Here is a 23135-nt window from a genome sequence, read left to right on the forward strand (position 1 = left end):
ACATAATCACAACAACATTCAAATGATTATGGCGATGTCTTATCTACAAAGTTTAATGGTTAAGCAATAAACCTCGTATTGTATTCCTTAATATTGTGTCTATCTAGAGTTCAAATATGCTTCGCAGTTATGTTTTCAATATGCACGATTTGAAAGATACGTTAGGGAATGAAACAGTTCAAGTCAAATATCTCTAACCTCAAGTGGAAGGATGATTGTTGACGTTATAGCTCCTTGCTTCTTCACATCTTCAAGACTTCGCAATACTTGTAATGTCTCATATCCTAATACTTTCAAGCTAACCTATACGAAGTTGACTCTAGTACATAATCAAGCGACTCTTAACATGAGTTTTGATTCACTAAAATATGACAACCAAACTTGACATACCAACGCTTGGTGGGTTCAACCGAGCAATGCTCTAACATCTTTTATTTCTTTTTACCTTCTTCTTCCTTCCTCCTTTTCTCTGCAACTTCTTTTGCTGCTGCATCTTCTTCATTATCTTTAAACAATTCATCATCTTCTCTCATCATTCTTCGCACTTTCCCATCTTCTTCCTTATTATCTAATCGTAACCTTGTTAATCTTGATCATAATTTTGTTGATCTGATCTTAATCTCACTGATCTGATCTTGATCATAATTTTTTTGATCTGATATTTACTAGATTGAAAACAGAACTTGGTGCCAAAGGCTATTCACTTTCTCTTCCTCCTGAATCTAGATATTTATCAAAACTCAGTCTTGAATTGATCACCTCTGAAGAATGGAGTAATCTGAAAATTTTAGTTTCAGTAGGACAACTTCTTACTGGCCTTCCTATTTCTCTATACAATCCACAAATTCCTTTATATTATGAGATTCTTTCTGATAAAAGGTTTGCACGAGGAATTTTTCAATTAAGCGGTAACTCCAATAGAATAATTCTGGAATATGCTCGTCACGCAGCTGGATTGGGGTCTTCGTATTCTTATGATGTACGAAATCCTTTACATCGTGATAAAGAAATCAATCCTGCTGATTATACTCTAGAAAACTGCTTCAAGCATTACTACATTGCGATTATGAAGAATAACTCATCCAAGTGGGTCATTCGCTTGAGAAGGAAAGATGGTATCGCTGAGGACGATAAGATCATGCGAGATGTTGATTTTAACGACAAGTCCAATCACACTGCTCGCAGATATAATGATACACGATGGTTTGATTGTCCTGTTATCTTGGTGGGTCCTTATATTTCTGGAAGAGCTACTGATGGTTCTGATCTTCCCCTTCCTGAGAAATTTTCTGCTTATCAACCTTAGGAGTTCATCTTGTCCGAAAAAGAGAATATGAAAGTGGTATGCTATCTTCGCAGAGGTATTTTAGATTTCGCATGATTTCTTTTCCTTCGTCTCTTATTTTTCAATTCTTTTAATATCAGGCTGCTAAGCGAACGAGTGAAGCTAAAAAGGGTAAGATTCTGTCCAATGCGTCTCCTTCGCAAAACAATGAAGTAAGGAACATTCTTTTTTCATTTATAACAATATTGTTGCCTCTGTTTCTTATCTTGATTGTTCTCGTAGGTGGAGGCTTCTCGTGCTAAAGAGAAAGGAAACGGTGTAAAGAGATACAAGAAGTCTGTTTCCGGACACTAGTGGAAAAATGACGTTTTAAGATAGTTTGAAAGTGTCGTATTGACGAGTTATAAGACACTTTCGAAATACCTCTGAAATACACTTTCGAAATGCCTCTGAAAGTGCCGTAGATTCAGTGTCTTTTTCTGGAACGCTTTCAAATTGACTCATATTTACGATACTTTCAAGTTGTCGCTAGGTACGATACCTAGCTTACATCGTAGATTTGATTATATTAATATAAAGAAAACGAGTCAGTTCTGGCTGACTGATTGCAGTTATTCTGACTGGGCTAGAACAATTCTGATTCAAAACTCAAATTACCCTAAATTGAAACTCAAGCTACACTGAAATTGTGCTGGAATCAATTTACAATTTCATATACTTAGATGACATATTTCACCATTCAACCAAACTTTCAAAATCGATGTACAAAATCAATCTCCAAGTTCAATATAAATTTGAATACAGTTTACACATCCTCAAAAATACCAACAAAAGAAATCTAGGAAAATAATGAATTCACACCATAAGTTCTAAAAGGATAATTCTTTCTTACAATCAGTGCAGAGCAACCAAATAAACACAAACTGCAGCAAAAACCAGCAAAAAGATGAACTGACCTGCCCAATCCAGAACTTGGAAGTACCTGTAGAAAAAAAAAGTTTGAGCATTAGAAGTTTAATTACATGTAGACAAGAAAAGTTTGAGCATTAGAAGTTTAACTACAAAGAGGCCATAACTTAGCAATTAACATCAATACGGAATAGCCTTAATAAAGTTGAATGTAAAATTGTTAAACAAGGTATATATTTGTTTGATGTGTCTGCATTGTGGCTGATAAGCAATGTGCATTATTTATTAATGTTTAATGAAGCAAGTAGTGGCATATGAGACATGCAAACAATGATCTAGAAACTAGTAATATTAGGAATTATTATTTCCTTAGGCTATGCTGACTAATAACATGATCAAATCCAAGTACAAACAAAAGTAAGTATGAAGTGGGTCTTTTAGGCACCGAACTTACCGTTTATCATTGAGCTTTCTTCTACTTTTGTAGACTATTATCACTTGTTGCTCCACTACGTCCAAGTGTCTTCTCCTAAATGATTTTCCTGCAATAAAAAGTTAGAAACTATCAGGTATTAGTATACATAGCAAGAGTGAACGCAAGACACGAAACTTTAAACTCTACTGGTCAAGGACAAGGTATTCACCTCTACCAGTAATTACTATGGTATGTACAGGCAGTAGCCATGGTACTTTTCTAAAGGAAACAACTACCAACCGTCGGGTACACAGTAACAACAATGCGGCAGCAACCATAAGCAATAATTCGCAAGCATCAGATTAAAGGCTATAAAAGATTGAATAGTTGCGAAAACATAACCCAAGGAAAATGCATTTAACTGCTTGCAAGAGATGATGACCCTCAGGAGTACCTTTTGGTAGGCAAGAAATTAAGCTGCGATTCTTTTTCAAGTCCAGTTTTATCATTCAGGCCTAAGTTCAGGTCAGGCATACCAGAGAGATCATTTCATGAGAATTTTACCAGTCCCGTCATAATGCAAAACACAGCCCGTAATGACAAATTTATTCAGGAATCAGAGAATAAGAACTGATAGCTGCTTAGACAATAAATAACAGCGGAGCAGAACATTCCATACCTTTTGAGTACATAAGAAGATTCACAGTTCCACAATATCCAGAAATACCTGTAATGCAGTTCTGAGTGTCAAAACTTGGGATTCAATTATTGGATTCATTCATAAAAATAAGCCATGACTCTGTTTGCAAACCGAAGGTACCTATAACTTGTAGAGTCGCAAGCCATGGAACTCTTTTTTCATGTTTGTCAAAGCTTCGCAGTTCGTTGCACGATGATACCCCAAAAAGCTATCAATGTCATCAATAAAGATAACAGCCAGTTGAAGCTTATGAGCTAAGGTGATATAGCAACAACTGGAAACAACCATCATAGAAATGTGTTAGTCAGGAGTTAATGTTACTATAACTAACTTGGATCACAGATATTCAAAACTGAAGATATTAGTATTCTAAAACACACAATTACGTAGTATCAGCATAAGTCTCTTTCTACTAACCCCTAAAAAACAAGCTTAAATTACATAGGCAATAACAACTGTACTAGGCATTAGATATACACAATCATCATATTGTAAACTAAACTACTTAGCCAATTAAAAGGCCTTAAAAGAACAATCAGATTAAAGATATACCCTTGCAAGACTCATGGGAGCATAAGGATTTTCGCGTATGTGCTCGCATACCATTGTGTATGTGCTCGCATACCATTGTGTATCGGTGTTGCTGAAAACAATATAAGATATTTAATTCTAATATTTTCAGGCTGACTTTCTAGACTAAGAAAGAGCACCACTCATTCAAATGAACGAACCTTGATGCAGTGGAGTTTGTGAAGGATGCATTGGTGTCTCGCTTCCCTTTCCATATCGAGGTGTTTCACTGGTAAAGCAATGTAAATGTAAGGAAAAGTTTCCACTAAAAGGCTATATCAGAGAAACAAAAGAAATAAAAGAGCAATACAGAGAATGTGACCAATGTTGATCCTCTTAACTTTTCCAGCATAAGCTAAAGACCCGTGAACTGTACCTGCACCAAAATCACAAGAAAAACAAAAAATTAGAAACAAATGACTATCTGTGCTTTGTTGTAAGTTGACATTCGAAACAAAAAATTACATCTGCCTTGTCGGAACCAGACATGAGACTCCAATAAGACTAGCTATTGCAACTCCTGCAATACACTGTAGAAATACTTTACAAAGTCTGATCAAAGACTAATTAAGGATCAAAGACCTTTTACATCAAATTTCCCTTTTATATACCAGAGATCTTATTAAACATCAAAATACCCTTATAATTAATGATTATACAAATTACCTCAACAGCAGTAGCAACACAAAAGTGCTGTTTGTCTAATCATTTTTTGATTCTCGACATTACAGCCTCGAGATTTCTGAACTCCACCATTTGTAGAAGACTTTCTAATTCCATCATTTGTAAAAGAATTTACATGAGTTCCTGCGAACAAAAAATTCCAAACTCAGCATTGCAGATCGTTCAACAAAGCACATCAGCTTCAAATCAATCCTATGTAACCCAACCGCGATTACCTCCAGTAGAGCAATGGTTCACCACCAACAAGAGAAAGTCCAACAGTCACTATCACCAAAGCACCCATGAGAAACACTTACAGCCACCCATAACACCAACAGCTACAGAACCACCAGCTTCACCATCAAACTACCACCACCAACAATTACCAGAAAAATACCATCAACCACCAATACCTGAAGCCAATCTCTACAACAAAATTTCCATCCACCATGACAAACCCATAAAGCTCTACCAATTTCTACCTGCATCACCGCCAAATCCAAAACTAGTCATCCATGAAAGGCAAAAAAGTAAGGAAATCCATATAAAGATAATACACAATAGACAAGAAAAAGTTGTAAACAAAATCCTATCGAGCAAAATAAAATTTGTTCATAAAAAAAAGTGAAACAAAACCCAAATTAGAGAAACAAAAGGTGCAACTAACCATCTGACCAAGAAAAACAAATAGAAAGAGTACCAAAGAGGGAGATTAAGGATAAATAAATCACAAGAAACAACGAAAAAATCAATCACGAAAACTAAGGTCACTGCATTCAACAAAAAATTAGGGCAAAAGAAAATCATAAATCTGTCTCCAACAATAAAATTAGGTTTATTTAGCAAAATTTCATTCGAGTTTACCTGATTCCTGTTCTCAACTTTCTAGGGTTTCTACTTGAATCTGCTGGGTTCGCGAAATCAGGTTATTCAAAGATGGTTTTGATTTCTGAAAAATGAATCTACTGGGTTGGCGAAATCAGGTTATTCAAAGATGGTTTTGATTTCTAAAAAACGGGTTTGCAGATGTGAGATAAGGTTATTGATTTATCGCAGGTTTCAGGGTTTATTTTTGGTAGGTTCAGGGGATTTTCCTGAATTCCAGCTAAGGAGAGAAAAGATGGGGTCGAGATCGTCTGTGCCACTGCTTGTGTGTGTCCTATGTGTCAGACCAATAGAAACACGCCACATCATTCCTCTCATTAACCATGACTAACTAAATAGATTTTTTATTTATACATCACTAATCGATTAGGAAAGATAATTAATTAGTTAAAGAAGATATTACAAATCCAAGAGAAAATACCGTGTTTCTATTGGTGTGGCACATAGGACACACCCAAGCAGTGGCACAGACGATCTGGACCCGAAAAGATGAGGGAGAAGGAGAAAGAAAGGCGGAGAAGGAGAGAAAGAGATAATGTTTTTCTCTCTCCGCTTTGGGATAGAGCAATGTAGTCAATATAGTACCGAGACAATATATTTCGGTAAATATCGGCCAATATCGATGAAATATCCGCTAATATCAGCAATATCGGCACTTCGGTGAAACACCGAAATCGATATTATCGGCAGTATTTCAACCATCTCGGCCGAAATTAACTACACTGGGATAGAGATAGTTAAGGTGAGGCATTTGATCCAAGTGATCTTATTTTTAGATTAAATTCCAACAGAATATGTAACCAATGGAACAGAATTATGGCCTTGTTTGGCAAAATTTATGATTATCTATTTATGATTATAGATAATCAAAAATAGATAAATGATTTTAGTATAATCATTTTTATAATAAATTTTCACAAACACCTTTATCAAATAATTGATTAACTTTAAAAAATGCTCCCTAAAAGTAGTGGAAAAAATAATGATTTAGAACTTTTTTCTAAGTTCCCTAGTGTTTTTTTAACCCTCTCTTGATAGTTTATAGAAAATAAGAGGAATAAACACAACTCAATTTTATTAAGAAAAAATAATTGATTATAATAATTTTAAACAACTTTTTCTGTTTATGGAAATAATGGATTTTTCAATTATGATTAAAATAAGCAATTATTATAATGGTTACCAAATAAGCAATTATTAAAATAAGCATATAGAATCCATTATAATCTGCATAATGGATTATGGAATGATAATCCATTAAAATAATGGTTACCAAACAGCCCCTATTCGTATGTCGTTGTCCAAGTTTACAAAACTTTTTACACAACGATAACTTGACTTTAGTCAGCGAAGAAGAAGCATCGTCGTCTAAGTCAACAAAAGTACCAACACAACGACGTTTAGATTTTGGTCAACACATTTTCGGTATGAAGTTATTTCGCGAGTTTTAGTTTGTGTCGTTTCATTGTGTCTCAGATAGCCCTTTTTCCACTAGTGAGATCTTCTAAACCTTCTTCTGCGAATCCTTCCAAGAAGCGAAAAGAACTCTCTTCTTCAAGTTAACAGAACTTTTTACACAACGATAACTTGACTTTAGTCAGCGAAGAAGAAGCATCATCGTCTAAGTCAACAAAAGTACCAACACAACGACATTTAGATTTTGGTCAACACATTTTCGGTATGAAGTTATTTCGCGAGTTTTAGTTTGTGTTGTTTCACTGTGTCTCAGATAGCCCTTTTTCCACTAGTGAGATCTTCTAAACCTTCTTCTGCGAATCCTTCCAAGAAGCGAAAAGAACTCTCTTCTTCAAGCTCAGAATCTAGTGATGATGATGATGACATTCTTCTCTATGAAGATCCTTCAACCGCATCATCTATGGGACATCTTTCTAGTCTCTTCTCTGATTCCATGGCTGTTGTAGGGAATGATAAATTACTTCGGAGTTTTGGAATGGTTTCGAAAATTTGTGACGCCGCTTCTTTAGATGATTCGTCTCTTCGTGGAGCTTCGTCCATGCTAAGTCCTATCTTTCAACTTGCGTTTGGTTCTCCGGTAATTTCTATTCCTTTGCACTTTCTTTAATAATGTTTAATGTCTGTAATCTAATATTAATTCTTCATCTTCGCAGATGTCTCGCGTGTCATATATGATATCTTTGGATTATGAAAAGAAACTTCGATCTCTTGAAACTAAAATTTCTGACCTTGAACATGAAGTTTCTTCATATGCGGATACGATATCAGATCTTCGCAAAAGGAATGATCAATTAACTGGTACATTATTTCTTATTTATTCCTCTCTTTTATTCATTTTATATCTTTGATTTCCTTTAGTTATGTATTCTTGCAGAAATTTATCGTCTTTCCGATGAAACAACCTCTCTGTTTCGCTCTTCCCATCATCCTGTTGATGATGACACCCTTATTAGTTACCTTAATTCTTCTTTGAGTAACCTTACTGAAGATAAAATAAATACCCTATCTCTTGAGGAACTCAAATCAGAATACCAACTTCTCAGTATTGATCATAGAAGCGCCTTGACTACTAGCAATAGTTTTAAACGTCGTTTTTGGGAATCCAAAGAAATAATCAAGGCTTTGGAAGCAAAAAATAATTCCCTTATTAATGAGAAGGATCAAGTTGTTCTTAAGGGTGCGAAGGCTTTGAAGAAGTTCCAAGAAATCATTCTCCAAGTTCAAATAGAACGAGATCTTGTTATAAGCGAGAAGAACACACTTATTGACAAGAAAAGTTTATTCGATCTCGACTTCTCATAGAAAGTGACGCTGAATTTGAGTGGGCTGTTAAAGTCTTAAAAAATGCTAGAGAAGACTTAGCTGGGACTGTGAGCCTTGAGTCTGAACATTCTTCATTGGTTAAAGACATTATTTCTAATAATGAAGGTCGTTTGTTACTCTTTTGTACTTGTTATTTTTTGAGGAAAGCATCCCTTTTTGATTCTAACTCTTTGTCATTCTTTCGCAGAGAAATAGAAGAATCAACTTGAGGAGATTGCTGAACTAAAGGCGAAGTTAATTGCTGAAGAGAAGAAACGTCTTGAGGAGATTGCTGAACTAAAGGCGAAGTTAATTGCTGAAGAGAAGAAACGTCTTGAGGAAACTGAGAAGATGGATGCAAAGTTAACCGCTCACAACTCCAAATATTAGAAACTTAAGAAGAACTATATTATCACTGTCTCCAATAATAACAAAGATGTTGTTTGTGTCCGTGATGCATCAATAAAGAAAAGCTGTGCCGATAATGACATTCCTCTTTCAAATTACAAGCTTGTTGATGTTGCTCCCAACGAAGTAATGTCTGACATTTCTGATAGTGAAGGAGAGTATGAAGAATACGAAGAAGAAGAAACTGGTGATATTGATGCTGAGCGTGAGAATGAGTGAAATGGTGAAGACAATCCAGGCAAAAATTTATCATTTTTTGCCTATGTACAATCTTTTCCTGCTTCTTGTATATCTTTATGTTCTTTAAATTTCTTTTCCAATGTACATTTTTTAATCATCAATTTTTCTTATTTAATACAGACTTTATTTTACTTACCTCCATTTTGTGAATAACAAAGCACCATCCTTTCTCACATGTGCATGAGTCTATCATATGGAGCAAGTAACATTCTTTTTCATGCTTGCATTCCCATTCTTGCCTATGTTAGCTGCCACAGAATGTTGGACAAATAAACATGTCTCTGCTGCTTGCCTCAGTTGTGAAACTCGCAGTATATTTATCTTCTGCGATCGAAGATTATTAATTCATGAGGTCTTATTTTTTCTTCCTAATTAAAGGTCTTATTTTTCCTATGATAGTGTTTATTCTTGTGCGACGAGATCGCAGGCGGTCCTTACATTTTAGTGTAATGACCCATTAATCTCGCCTTATCATATTCTTGTATTATTTCCTCTGCAGGTTTAATTTTCGCATAACTACGATAAGCCTTAATACTCCCGTGAGTAAAAAGCCTCATGATATTTACGACTTTTGATACAATTCAGCTCCCTAATGGAGGGTGTCGTTCTTATATTCCCCCTGATTTCCCTTTCAAGGAAGCTTACCCCTACCGTGTTAGGGTGGGCTCCTCCCATCCGGTAATGCAATAATCAGTTGATTTCGCAGTCTCTTATCCCTCTACCGATAAGGTTTATGGTTACGAGACTACACCCTAAGTTGGGTTTCTTCGGACCGAGTGCATCATAGTCAGGACTTGTCAAGAGTGGCAAGGTACACTCCAGATGCCCCGGGCACTCTTGACTCAACCATGTACCTCGGCGCCCTGATCTAGTTTCTGCACTCCTTAGGAGAGATCTTATTACCTTAATCTTTCGATTTAGGTGTCTCTCCTGGATGGGATTTCATCTTACCCCAAATCTCCATGACTCAAGTTCTAGGGTTTACCAGGTCTTCCCCAATTATGACGTGTGTTAGGTCTTATTTTTGCCTCTTGGATTTATGCGAACTAGGGTTCATGCCACAATTGGATGCCTAGCCTCCCTAAGTAGAGTCTTTACTTCTGGTTCCTTCTATTAAGGTCTTATTTTAAGGTCTTACTTTTTCCTTTTCTTAACTCAATATCTTCATAATGAAATAAAAATTTTCATTCCACTGTTACTTTTGAGTTATACAACTCTAGTACATGGAATTTTTATTATATTCTTACTCATGAAGAAAAAAAAAATTACTTCGCAGACTACTCGCTTGTTTCTTTCGTCTTTTGCTCTTCTTTGAGTTCGCATATATTTTTCAGAACATTGATTCGCATAAGCTCTTCAGTCTCATTCGTGTGATAGTTGTCGCATGGTTCATACCTTTTTGAAATATACCTGGTTCCAGATTTCAGTTGATGTCTTTCCTTCTTTTGTTTCTTCTAGCTCGCATATTCCATTACCAATAACTTTCTTGACGGCCCTTCCCATATGCTTGCCATGACTCCTTCACCATCCTTCTGAATGTGTAACTTTTGCCTCAACACCCATTCTCCTTCCTGAAATTCCGTCCTTCAAATTCTCTTATTGCGTTTTCTCGCAGAAGACTCTACTACAACATCATTCTTATTAACTTCTTCATATTTAGATACGACATCAACCATTAGCCTTTCGCCTCTTTGAAATTCCTTAACCTGCTTCTTCCAATCTCTTCGCTTGCTGGCACACTCTTCTCACTTTTCAATATCTATTTCCTGACAGGTTTTGCTTTCAATTGGGTCTTCTCTTATGATTCCAATACCTTGGGGCATATGGAATTTGATGCACTAATGGAAAGTTGAAGCAACAACCAGAATACTATGGAGCCATGGTATTCCAATCAAAGAATTATAAGGTGATTCTACGTCAACTACGCAGAATACAATCTCTGATGTCATGCTCTTCAAAGGAATTCGCATAATTATCTCTCCTTTCGGTTTATTGGATGTACCATTAAAACCATAAATCTTGTACATTGATGGAATCAACTCATCATCTCTTCCACCCATAGTCTTATATGTATGGTAGAATAGAATATCTACGGAGCTTCCAGGATCTATTAATATTATATCTATAGCCCACGCCTCATCCTCTTCATCTTCATCAACTTTCGATTTCGGATTTATTCCTAACTTCACCACCAATGGGCATTCGTGTGGCTCTCCTCCTTCTGGCACCTCTTCTGCATTAAACGAAATCGGTTGTTTCTGCCAACTTTTCAAGGGCGACATCTTCGCAAGATTAATAATTTCTCTTCCATCAACATCTCTCGCATAGACTCGACTTAAGATATTATCATGAAAGTACTCTATACTTCTGGATGAATGTATTATCGAATTACAATATAATTTCTTAGCCTTTGCTCTCACTTCTATTAAGTATGTAGTCCTTCATTTCTCAGCACTTTGCGTATGCCCCTCTGGTGGTGGTGGTGGTAGATTATGTGGTTGTTGCACCAAGAAATGATATAGTTTTCCTTGATCAATCATACGCAGAATGATTTTCTCACATTTCTACAGTTGTTTGTGGTGTGACCATGAAAGCGATGATATGCACAGAACTCTTTACTTCTTCTTCCTGGTGCTGGTTCATCTCCCACATTATGTGGTTCTGGAATGTCTTCCATTAAAATTATAGCTTCCCAGATTTTATCTATTGCAGTATTTAGATGCGGCATTTTTATCTGCTCCCAAAAAACTTTACCAGTTCCTTAACGTTGATTATAGTACGGTTGTTGACCTCCATAACCTTCAGGCTGATTATCCATTCTTTGAATATTATTGTTTCCTCCACGATTTTGAAATTGCTTTTCTTGATACTCTCTATCGAACTCCTCTTGATCTCTACTTCCCATGGCTACAAGCTTTTGTCCTTCCTCTTTGTATTCTACCAAGTTTTTCTTTCCTTGACTTCCTTGAGATGTGCTCGCAACAACATTTGTCATTCTTGGAAGTAAAATTGCATTCCTTTCATTCGAATTTGACATCGCAATTGGGTAAGACTCCATTTCTCTCTGCTTCTCCTCAAGTGCTATATATTCTTCTTGATATTCATGCAACTATGACATAGTTATTATATCTTTTATCCTGAAGATTTGCGTATACAGTAAATCTGTAGGAAAGAGTGCGTTAATGAAATCTAATATGAGATTTCGCTCATCTACTCGTCTTGCCATTTCACTGCACATGGTTCTCCAACGCGTGGTTAAATTATGGAAACTCTCATTTATCCTCCTGCGAAGACTGAACACCTTTTCAATTCCTGGACGTGACATATTATTGCTGATATATTGTCCCAAAAAGACGTTCTGTAGATGATGAAATGACCTAATAGTTCCCACTAGTAACCCTTCAAACCATTGCAAAGCTTCTCCTGTCAAGCTCGCTGGGAAATATTTACACAATACCGCATCATTTTCTTCCCATTGCAGTAGAGATCGACTATATATAAGCTTTTATATGTTGTACCGCGCATGTACTTCCATCAAATATATTAGTGAATACGGGTAAGATACATTTAGGTGGTATTATTGCGAGTTGTATTTGTCTCGCAAAAGGTGTTTTTCCAGCTTCCTCTACTGCTTCTTCCAATTGTCTCCTTCCACCATCTCTTCGCGCCGTCATCAATTCTCTTAATTCCGCCATTTTTCTAAGAATATCTTCGCTCATAATCTGATCTAAGTCCTGATGCATAGGTCTCTTTAATCTCGCTTGTATCATTCTATTTTCATGAGCATTTTGACACATAGCCTCCTGTATTTCTTTATCTTCTTTCCCTTCTCTTCTTCTCCTATGTCTATCTCTTTCATCTCTTGCACGTGCATCTTTCTCTTCGCGTTCATATTGATCTCTCAATATTTCTCTTCCATGCAATATCATCCTCCCTTGCTCTGTATCATCTTCTTCACTTTCAGAGTTATGATGTGTGCGACGGGATTCGCAGGCATTTTCTCTTCTGTTAGCTCGTTGATTTTTTTGTCTGCGAAGATGGTCGTGTGGATGTGCATATCGATTATTTGCTAGATCTTGTTCTGCACGTCTTCTCTCACGTTGATCTTGTAAGTTATCATCTACTTGTAAATTTTCTTCAATGGTACCCAAAAGTTTCCTTCGCCTAGCATCTTTCCTATTAGATCTGCTTCGTCTTGATGAGCTTATGCTTGATCTCGTTCTGGAACTTGCATGTGTGTTACTCCTTGATCTTTCCTCTTGTAATATTATATTTTCTTCTCTCAAATCATTATTTTGTTGTATCAAATTCGCAAGATCTCCACCTTATCTTCTTCGCTCTGCTCTCAATCTCTGTCGAAGTTCTTCAATCGTCATATTCTCGTCATTTCCTTGTATTAATCCTGCATCTCCAGTTTCCTGCATATCTTCTTCTTTAGAATTCTTTCTTGCAGTATGAACACTTACTCTATCATAATCAACATCATTACGTTGGTCTGGTTCGTGCGGAGGTTCAGGTTGAGCTTCATTCCTTTGGTTATTTCTTTCTCCTCTTCTTGGAGATTCAAGTTGAACTTCATTCCTTTGGTTATTTCTTTCTCCTCTTCTTGGAGATTCAGCAGCCTCGCCTCTTCTTCTTCCAACAATTCTTCTATTCCTTCTAATTGTTGTCGCTTGCTCTACAGTAGATCGATTCTCACCATCACAGCTTTCTTATATTGACTAAGGAAAATTTGTTTTTAAGAGAATAACAGGACTTTGATGATGAAATCTCAATTGATTATTCAAGATTTGAAATCTAAACTTCTGAGATTTAACTCCTAAAGCAATTCACCATCAGGGCTTATCACAGGTTCGATCCCTGTTTCAAGCGCCAAACTGTAGTTACAAGAAGTCCCACAACTACATCCCTATAAGAATCTAGACAATAATCTAAGAAATCATGGTGGAAATCACATAATCATTCATTAAGATCTCAATATTGGAGACAAAATAATAAGAAAACCCTAACTTGCTCTCCAAATAAATTTTCTCTCTCCTAAATTTCTTGTCTAATTACTCAAAAGATCTCCCCTTTACATGGTTGATTTACCCTTTATATAGGTATTACATAGTGGATAACATCTAATACATAATGGGATACAGCTAATACAACCCCTATTTTCGGATATACCGTGCGTTACTATCGCACATTCACATAGATCATTTTCGCACACGCTCTTAACTTCACATGGTTCTTCACACTTTACTCTTGACTGTGCTGACATCATTTGATACGTCATTTTAGTTTAACCATGAGCGATGCCCTTCGCTCATACTAGATCATCATTATATCATATAGATAGTAAGTGTGCGATATTTCACTCCTACATTATGCGTTATTAGAGGTGTAAAACGTGTCAACCCGGCACAGCCCAGCCCACGAAGTCACGTGCTTAGCGTGCTACGTGCTGTGCTGGGTTGTGCCAACAATTTAAACGTGCTGGGCTGGGATGTGCTTCATTAGTCAAAATCTCGGCACAACACAGCCCACGGGCACAACACGTTTATTCGCGTGCTGTGTCGTGCTGTGCTGTACCGGAACACGTGCTATGCGCAATATACCAAAACAATTATATATATTAAGATAAAAAAACATAAGAAGCGCACAAGTCTGATTGGTGAACCGCTAGTCCAGCTTACAAGTTAAGGAACTGGGGTATACCCTATTAAGTAAACAGAAAAAGAAAAAAAAACAAAGCAAATATTCAGCAGAGAACAAGCTCATCACATCTGAAGTATGCCATTGAAGGCTTTATCTTGTTTGAAGAACACCATATCTGGAAGAACAAACAGGAACATAATATGTTTAGATGAAACCAAAACAAAAATGTAAATTAAACATTTTAACAAACACTTCATGTCCGCATTCTAAAATCAAAATCACAAACAAATGCATGAAATCTCTTGAAACATCACAGATCTAAACAATAAAAAGTCCAATTAAGTAAATTACCAAACCAGAACACGAAAGACTAATTTAAGAACAACAAAACGTACCTTGAGCTTCAAATTGCTGAAAAAATCCCACTGAAACCAAACCGTGTCAAGAAAATATAAACAAATTAATTAGACGGAATGTAAATAGAAAGAAAGAGTGCTATCAGATTAAAGATAAAAACATTATGTTAAATTTGTTAGAAGATTTACCAACGGCGGCAGCAGCTGTTTGGTTTCTTCTGGCTAGGATGTACGAAAAAGAGAAATGATATCTTAAACTTTTTCCTTGTAATACTAGTCAAACATAGGGTTGTGCCTAGGTAACTGCATGATAACGGGAGTATTGAAACTAGCTACGTGTTGTTACTTCCCTACTGAAAGTAGCTACGTGGTTTGGTTTTAGGTAATGGACCGTTAAATAATAAGGGGATTGACTAATAGGTCTTGCTTTACACGTGTTGTGCTTTACATGTGCTGTGCCGCGTGCTTACACATGCCATGTGTTGTGCTGTGCCGCGTGCTTACACATGCCATGTGCCGGTGATGATGAGGATGAATACGTGCCGAGAATGTTTCCAGAAGTTGGTAATTATAGAAATAGACTACGCACATTTGTTGCTACTGAAGTAGGAGACTGTGATAAGATTGAAAATGTTTTCCGGAATAGGAATTTGCGTGTATTATACTTGAGTGGTTCATCAATTCAGAAACTACCGGCTTCGCTTTCAAAGTTGAGGCATTTAAGATATTTGAACCTCTCGGGATGCAGTAATCTTGATGTTTTGGATGATCAGTCTTTCAATAATCTCCATAAGTTGCAGACATTGGCATTACACAAGTGCACCTCCCTCTCGAAACTTCCCGAAGGCATTGGATCAATGAGAAACTTGAGGCACCTTGATATTTCACACACAAAAATTAAAGTATTACCTACTTCAGTTACTAGTCTCCAAAACTTGAGAACATTAAACGTCTCTAATTGCGCAGATTTTGAAGAGTTACCTGAAATTTCGAAAGTAGAGGTGCGGGACAGTCGCCTACTACCTTTCCTTCAACCAAGAGCATATTTGTCCGCAGCTTCTGGTGTCTACCTCGCCAGCTAGAGCTTAAATCGAAGAAAGTGCTAAGCCTAACCCGCGGAACATCGTTTCCTCCATAAATTCTCTGATCCAAATGGGAGAGAAGTTTCAATCTTTATACCTTTTATTGTCGGAGTTGTTCGGATGGGTGTTCACCCCAAAGTGCGGAATGATCTAATGGCAGCAGGAAGGACGACATTAGTTGTAGCTTCACAAAAAGCAGGATCGGAGAGGCATCCCTGCGCTTTGGAAAATTTGCGGAGCCTTGATATTTCACATACAATGGTGAGAAAATAACCAGACTCTACCAGTGGTCTCAAAAGACTGGAGAAGCTTCGGTTTCACTCGTGTCCCAACCTCAAAGATTTTCCTAAAGGAATTGAAGCATTGGTATTACCATAAAGTTCTTCTTAACAGAAGGGAAAGATTATAGTTTTCCGCAAGGACCTATTCAGGCCTAGGCTTTTCTTTTTTCATGTCATTTTTAGTGCTTATATATAAAAAATTTTATATTTTTATATGGAGCAAGCCCCCTTGGCGATCATGCGAGTCTAACTCAGTCACTTATTCTAAAGGAATTGAAGCATTGGTATTACCTGAATTTCTCAACGAAAGGGAAAGATTGTAGTAATTTGAGAGTTTATTATGCACTGCAACGACCTTAATAATCTAATTCAGGCCTAGACTGTTAATGTAATGATAAATTTCCTCTACAACTTAATGAGTCTTTTGACAATTTATGAGTAGAACCAAACTTACAACTTATATATATTTTGCCGTCGATATTATTAACTTAAAAATAATCAAACTGTTGAAAAACTTATAACTTATTTTATATCTTTTAAAGTAGGGAAGTTGAGCTTTTGGATAATGTTTTACACTTCAACTAGTTGCTTTCGGATGCACTGCATATTGACATATTATGATAGAGATAAATTTTTGTGGTAGTAATCAATGAGTGTTGGGAAAAATGTTCTTCTCGTATTCTTCGACAGATTTGAAAAGAGCTGAGATGTTTCCTTTTCCAAATCCTCCACATCCTCCTTTCTGAATAATATCACCTTCTTCATCTTGTTCCATGCATCCAATTCGTTGTATTATCTCTAAGAGTAAAGTTGGCCTGAAAAGTTCATGAAATAGAAGTTATAGGATAATGCAGAAAAGAGACCAGACCATGAGACTACATATGTATGCATTCTGTTAATTGTTATCGTGCACACCTATCGCCCACAGGCTTGGTGAAGATTTGAAGTATAACACCTTGATCATCTTTATCTACCAAAATCCCCAACTCTTCACATTCTTTTATCTGTTCATCTTTCAGAACGTTCTCTCCAATTCTACGCCTCAAACTTTTGTAGTAAGTTGGTGGGGGTGGTGGCATGAATTCAAATCCGTGACGGTTTCTTTTTTTCATTTCTTTCAATGTTGTAAATATATCTTTACTAGCAACTGCCATGTGCCATACCCCTTCACCTTGGTTGTGTTCAAGATACGTCTGAATTTGACTCTTTCTTTCTGTACCATAAACCGGTTCTGATATTGCTAACAACACTGATTCTCCGTTATTCGCCAGCATTGTTGAGTTCAGCCCGCTCTCAATTTTTCCTGTTATGTCGTCTATGGTAAACTGAGCGAAGTCGTGAAACCCAGAAAACATTTTCACGTAAGTGGTAACTTCTGCTAAATTCATTACGTTACCTGCTACATGATCCAAGCCTCGTATCCCAAAATCATCTAAATATTTTGAAGCTAGTGGTTCGTTATCCTTCATTCCTATAAGATAAGAAAGCTAAGTGTGAACATTAATAAATGCGCAAACAAACATCAATTCATGTATACGACTAGAGAGTAAAACGCACCTTTGAAGCCTGGTAAGAAATTGACACCAGGATCTGAGTTTTTGAAGCTAATAAAACGCAGTACAACATCGCCAAAGAGCTGAATCTCTGAGATGATTATACCATTATTGATTTCGATAGGAGGATGTGACGGTCTGGCACCATAAGAAACGCTGATATTGAATGCAGACTCTGCATCGTCGACTTCCACTGCAATTGCTCGAACACCAAGACCGTGTGAAGTGGAAAAAGCACATGCCGCTGAATAGTTAAAGTAGGGATGGAGGCAGTGCTATTCTTGATTATACTGTGCATCGGTATTTCAGCTACCGAAGGAGAGTAAGGAGCTGTGAAGATTATGTTAAGATCACCTGAATGTAGAAGATAAGATGCATGTGCCGTGTTTCCTGTGGAAAGGTCAGATTTTGCTGTAATTGGTATGCCAAGTCCATAAGAAAATCGTTGAGCCACATTGATTGCATCAGTACACCAAAACTCGAGGTGGTGAAAGTGTTTGACTTGAAATCGATCGGATTCTGGATTTGTTCTTATGAAAGTTGCATGACCGACTAGTTTAAATGTTAATCTTGAACCATCACCATCACGGTCGTTATCTTGCTTCTGCATATCTTTCTCTATCTAACTTGTGTTAGGCTTTATAAAAAGATATGAAGATCAGAAAATGTTGTCACTAATTGGCGTCACGGGTTCTCTTTATATAGTAGTAGGTCTAGATAGAGGGCATTTGAAGGTGTTGTGCAACTACTTAGTAAGTGACTAGTGGAAGACTCAACCTAAATAAGTCTAGAAAATTTGAAAATTTGACTGGCAAAGACTCCAAACCCTCCCATTTTTCCTTAGAAAATTAAAAAATTTGACTTGTGAAGACTAAATAATCTTATAGCTCAACCTAGCTCGATTGTTGACGAGATAAGGACGTCATTGACCTTTCGAAATTGCGAGTCCTTGAATAGGACTTACGCCCTTCAAGTTTGTATTTTGCTTTGTGATAGACAGAAGTGGAAACGACCTTGGCACGGCTCGTCTTTTTTGTTAACTGACATTTACTTGGTTTCTTTCGCACCCAATTTCTCATTCATTCGACCATTTTAATTTTTACGTTTGGACATCTAAGCCTTTAAGCTCCTAAGTCATGTAAGACTCCACATCGCTCGGTGAGAATACTGATGAGTGCTAAAAAGTGCATATTTCTATATCTTTTTGTTGGCATTTAACTCATCTTTTGTGCATTAATTCTACATTTTATCCCATATTCTGTATTTTCTTTGTTTTCAAGAATAAATATTTTTATTAACTAATTTTGCATTTTTAGGTAATAAATAAAGTTTGGATGAATAGCGGAGCAAAAAGAGCAGAAAAGTGGTGGAAGCCAAGAGGAATCACACAAGGAAGCCGCGAAGAATGTTGTGCGCAAGACCAAAAGGCTAGAACTGGGCTTGAAGAGGAAGAATTGTTCTTAAAGAAGATATGGGCTTGGCATACCCAAGGCCCAAAACCCTCACCCAAACCCATTTCCAATATCCATACCCGCCTTCATATTCAGCCGTCAGATTGGATCATCTCAGCATCGTACGGTCGCTTCATCATAGTGCATCAAAATCTGAAGATCCTGAAAAACACTATAGCACCTAACTTCATCTTGAGCCGTCAGTTTCGTTGTACTTCCGCATCCAACGGTCGCTCCTCGCTTCCTTCTATCTCGTCGTTAGATCGATCCATCATCTCCACATCCCACGGCTCGGCTTCGCGAAACATCAAAAATCCTTATCCTCGCTCAACACCCTAGCACCTAAGTTTATATCCCACAAAACAAACACACCCTAGCCATCGAACCCATCTTCTTCTTCTCCCTTCTTCCCTCTGCAGACGCCATCACCACCACCTGCTCTGCCTCTGCCACCACTACCAACTCCGTCTGCACCTTCCATACCTCCACCACTATAAACCATCATTATCAACACGTTCACCATCCTTCTATCAACTTTTTTCATCATTTCCAAACCCTATTTTTCTCTGAACCCCTAGGATTAGGGGATGATGAAATAAGTTAGGTTAGAAAATCAATTGGGAGTAGCAGGAGACGCAGGAGAAGAAATTGAAGAGTGGGTGAAGATAATTGATTGGATTCAGAGATTAGGTGAGACCTAATTTCACTTTTCATGAAACCCTAGTTTTCTGACTTTGGGTATTTTTTGGGGGAAACTTGCATGTATAAATTGGGGGACTTGGGTGTTGATTTTGGGTATGCCTGGATTAGCCAGAGCATCAGTAGAATAGTTTAAGTTTTTTTTCAGTTTTGTTATTTCCATGAACTGTTAGCTTTGAGGGTTATCAATCTTTTCAATTCCATGATTCTCAATTCAAATGCATTGTTAATTTTAGCTGTTCTGAACTCCAACATGTATTTAATTTGAGTGTGTGATTGTTACAATTTATATCAAGCTCCTGTTCATGTTTATGTTATGTTTTGTTCTTATGATTTGTTCTTAGGATAGTTTCATTAGCCCTAGCATTGTTATGTATCTTTTTTCTGAATGTTGAGTGAGTTTTCATTGCAACTTCATGCTGAATTCACATGCCTTTGACTAGTTGTACCTTAAAAAGACAACTAGTACTTTGGAAAGAACTATAATTGTGTTTAACATTTCAATAAGAGAATGCATAGCATGAACTAGGGTGAAATCAAACCCCTTATTTCACTGATCTTCTTAATCCACAACTGTTTACTTTCATCTTCTTTTATTCATTACACTAGTTCACTGCCTTTGGCTCAATGCCATTGTTTCACAGTTATTCCTTGGTTCACTATCTCACTGCCACTTAGTTACTTGTTTAGATAACTTTAGCTTAGGAAGATTTCAACACACACCTTGTCCCTGTGGATCGACTCGCACTTGCACATTAGCTACATCGACGCCGTGCACTTGCGGTATTAGTTTGTGACTCTTTTAGAGAGCCACCAAATACCTACCCTTCGTTGAACGTCCCCGCTCTCTTGAAAATTCTCCAATCCACTTTTCCTCAAATAATATGAATGTAACACTAAATATCTCTTTCGGTGAAAAAAACGGCAAAAACAAACCGGCTGATAAAAACTGAAATAGACTAAATAAGAAAGGGTGTTCCTTTATGTACCTCCACCAAATACTAACAATACCCCTTTATATGTGTACCCTCTGCTCTAGTCTTCCTACCCATCAAAAATGTTTAGTGTTTATACCCCTATAAACCAATAATATTTTCTTCTTTAGAAAAACGCAAATATTTGGCTTTCAATTTTCTATCTTACAAAACATCGCAGCTAGGGTTCTTGGATCATATCTGAAACACTCATCGTGATCACAAAAACTTCCTGCTTTCCTTTAACATTATCCATCATCACAAACACTTCTTTTAGGTTTTTTTTCGATTGATTAAAATTCATAATACTGAGATTGTTGAATTTACAGACCTTCCATTCATTTTCAAGTTCTGTAGTGGTGGAATTCGTTGACCATTAATTACATACAATAGAAGATTTTGGAAAGGATCATTATTGTATTCGGTGGATTATTAGTGATCATTAGTTCTCCTCAAGTTCTTTACCATCACCGAAATTACAACTCAAAGGAGCAACATCCATTACCAACGCGGCGATGTCATAGAATAAACTATTAGTGTGCTTGTTTCCCATACTAATCGGTATTCTTCTCTTAGATGCCATTGCTGGTGCTGTGATATTCAATTTACCAACCAAAATAACCTTGCTTCTCATTCATGATGTAATTTTGTAGTGGTAAGTAAAGTGTTCATTTCTCGGACTTGTTGAGATTTGATTTTAGACTTAATATAATATGTACAAGGAAAGATGTCACAGTATCGAGAGATACTGAGATTCAGGATTCCACCAAATTCCATTCATGTGACTCAATTAATAACTCCAATCAATTATAGCTCAAATATTAAAAATATGGACTCTTATTCTTTGCCAAAAATAGATTTTTAAAACTTTAGATGTAAATCACAAGCATGGTGTATCAAAAGCTCTTACGTCTAAGCATACACCATCAAACGAAATCACAACTAATTAGTGAAAATTATGAATCAATTAAATTAAGTGCAAAAAGTCATAAAGAATTATTAAAATTACCACATGCGTGAAATAAGGTTTCCTCCGTCGTCCCAGTGTTGGGGTTTAGCTCCTCATATTAATCATGATCTCAAAATACATGTGTAAATCTCAAAAGTTGATTAAAAGGGAGTAAAACAATTGAACAGAAAAATCGAAACAGAAATAACTGTTGCAAAGGCGTTGATCATTGTTACCAGAAGAACGATATATATGAAGTGCTGTTGAGACTGCAGCTGCGACCCCCACAACTTTGTCATAAACACTGTTGAAGAACGACTGTCTTCGGACGTCCGTTCTTCGTGTTCTTCAGCAGCAGCAGCAGCAGAAACAAAGTTTGATCGAACTCCGATTTCTTCTTCTCTGGCCCTCCTCAGGTTCCCAAACTCTCGACACCCCTTCTATATGACCCAACCAATCTATTTATATCAAAAAGGCCGATTAAATCTCTCCAAAATCTTCTCGAAATCTCTTTTTTTCTTTTCTTGGCAGTTACGGCAATAATCTTTTCTCTAAATTGTTCCACGCGTTTCTGAGCTTTCCCGATTGTCTCAAACTCTTCCTTAGATAGATATGTATCTTTGGAAAGATTTTTAGGTCTTCAGTCTCTATAGAACTTCTAAAAATAATCTCAATAGGGTCCGTGTAAAAACACTTTCCCTGTTTAGCTCCAACTCGGTTTCTAGCCCAATTCGATCCAAACAAACAACTATACCAGACTTGTTTAGTTGAATCACGTCCAGCCCAATCAATTCTGGCGATTGAATCTCACTAAAACACCTTTGAAACCAATCCCCAACTCTGCCAGTTGCATGCAAAAAATTTCCCGCCAATTTCAGTTTTTGAACGTGAATGGGAAAGGTTACCCCTTATCCAATGGTCGCCCCTTATCCGCTTCTGGAGTCCGTATAACACTTGTCCCTTGGGTGCGTTTAGTAATTTTTCTGGGATCTTTTCCACACTTTTCTCGGGGTTCCTCCGGGGTATTTATGGGATGTCACTGGTACGTCTGCTACGGAGGTTCAAATGCCACGTTTTGAGCCAATTTCGCCGCAAAAGCTTATTTCTCCAAAAATACCTACAAAGAGATAAAATACCAAAATAAATACAAGAATGATAACTATCAATATATAGAATCGAGACAAATTAGACACAAAAATGTGTCTATCAAATACCCCCAAACTTATTATTTGCTAGTCCTCGAGCAAAACTAAAATAGAAAACAAAATCCTAACTCACTGTCGCAGGCATCGTC

General features: G+C 36.9%; 1 long non-coding RNA gene and 1 pseudogene across 7 annotated transcripts; both read right to left on the reverse strand.

Moving 5' to 3' along the window:
- Positions 1 to 1984: 1984 nt before the first annotated feature.
- Positions 1985 to 5638, reverse strand: LOC113347944. Of its 7 annotated transcripts, none has more exons than XR_003359355.1 (11): positions 5407 to 5638; positions 4779 to 5024; positions 4546 to 4686; positions 4345 to 4409; positions 4041 to 4255; positions 3862 to 3952; positions 3430 to 3583; positions 3289 to 3336; positions 3064 to 3124; positions 2649 to 2736; positions 1985 to 2267 (listed from the first exon to the last, which is right to left on the reverse strand). It is a non-coding gene; the product is annotated as an uncharacterized LOC113347944 (long non-coding RNA). The 7 variants fall into 7 exon arrangements; XR_003359353.1 differs by lacking the exon at positions 3064 to 3124 and having other exon boundaries at positions 4041 to 4108; positions 4190 to 4255; positions 4345 to 4399; positions 5407 to 5635; XR_003359351.1 differs by lacking the exon at positions 3064 to 3124 and having other exon boundaries at positions 4041 to 4108; positions 4190 to 4255; positions 5407 to 5635.
- A 7540-nt stretch (positions 5639 to 13178) lies between these two features.
- On the reverse strand, positions 13179 to 18378 carry LOC113351304 (annotated as a pseudogene).
- Positions 18379 to 23135: the final 4757 nt, after the last annotated feature.

This window comes from Papaver somniferum, chromosome 2 (assembly GCF_003573695.1).
Source record: "Papaver somniferum cultivar HN1 chromosome 2, ASM357369v1, whole genome shotgun sequence".
Lineage (NCBI taxonomy): Eukaryota > Viridiplantae > Streptophyta > Magnoliopsida > Ranunculales > Papaveraceae > Papaver > Papaver somniferum.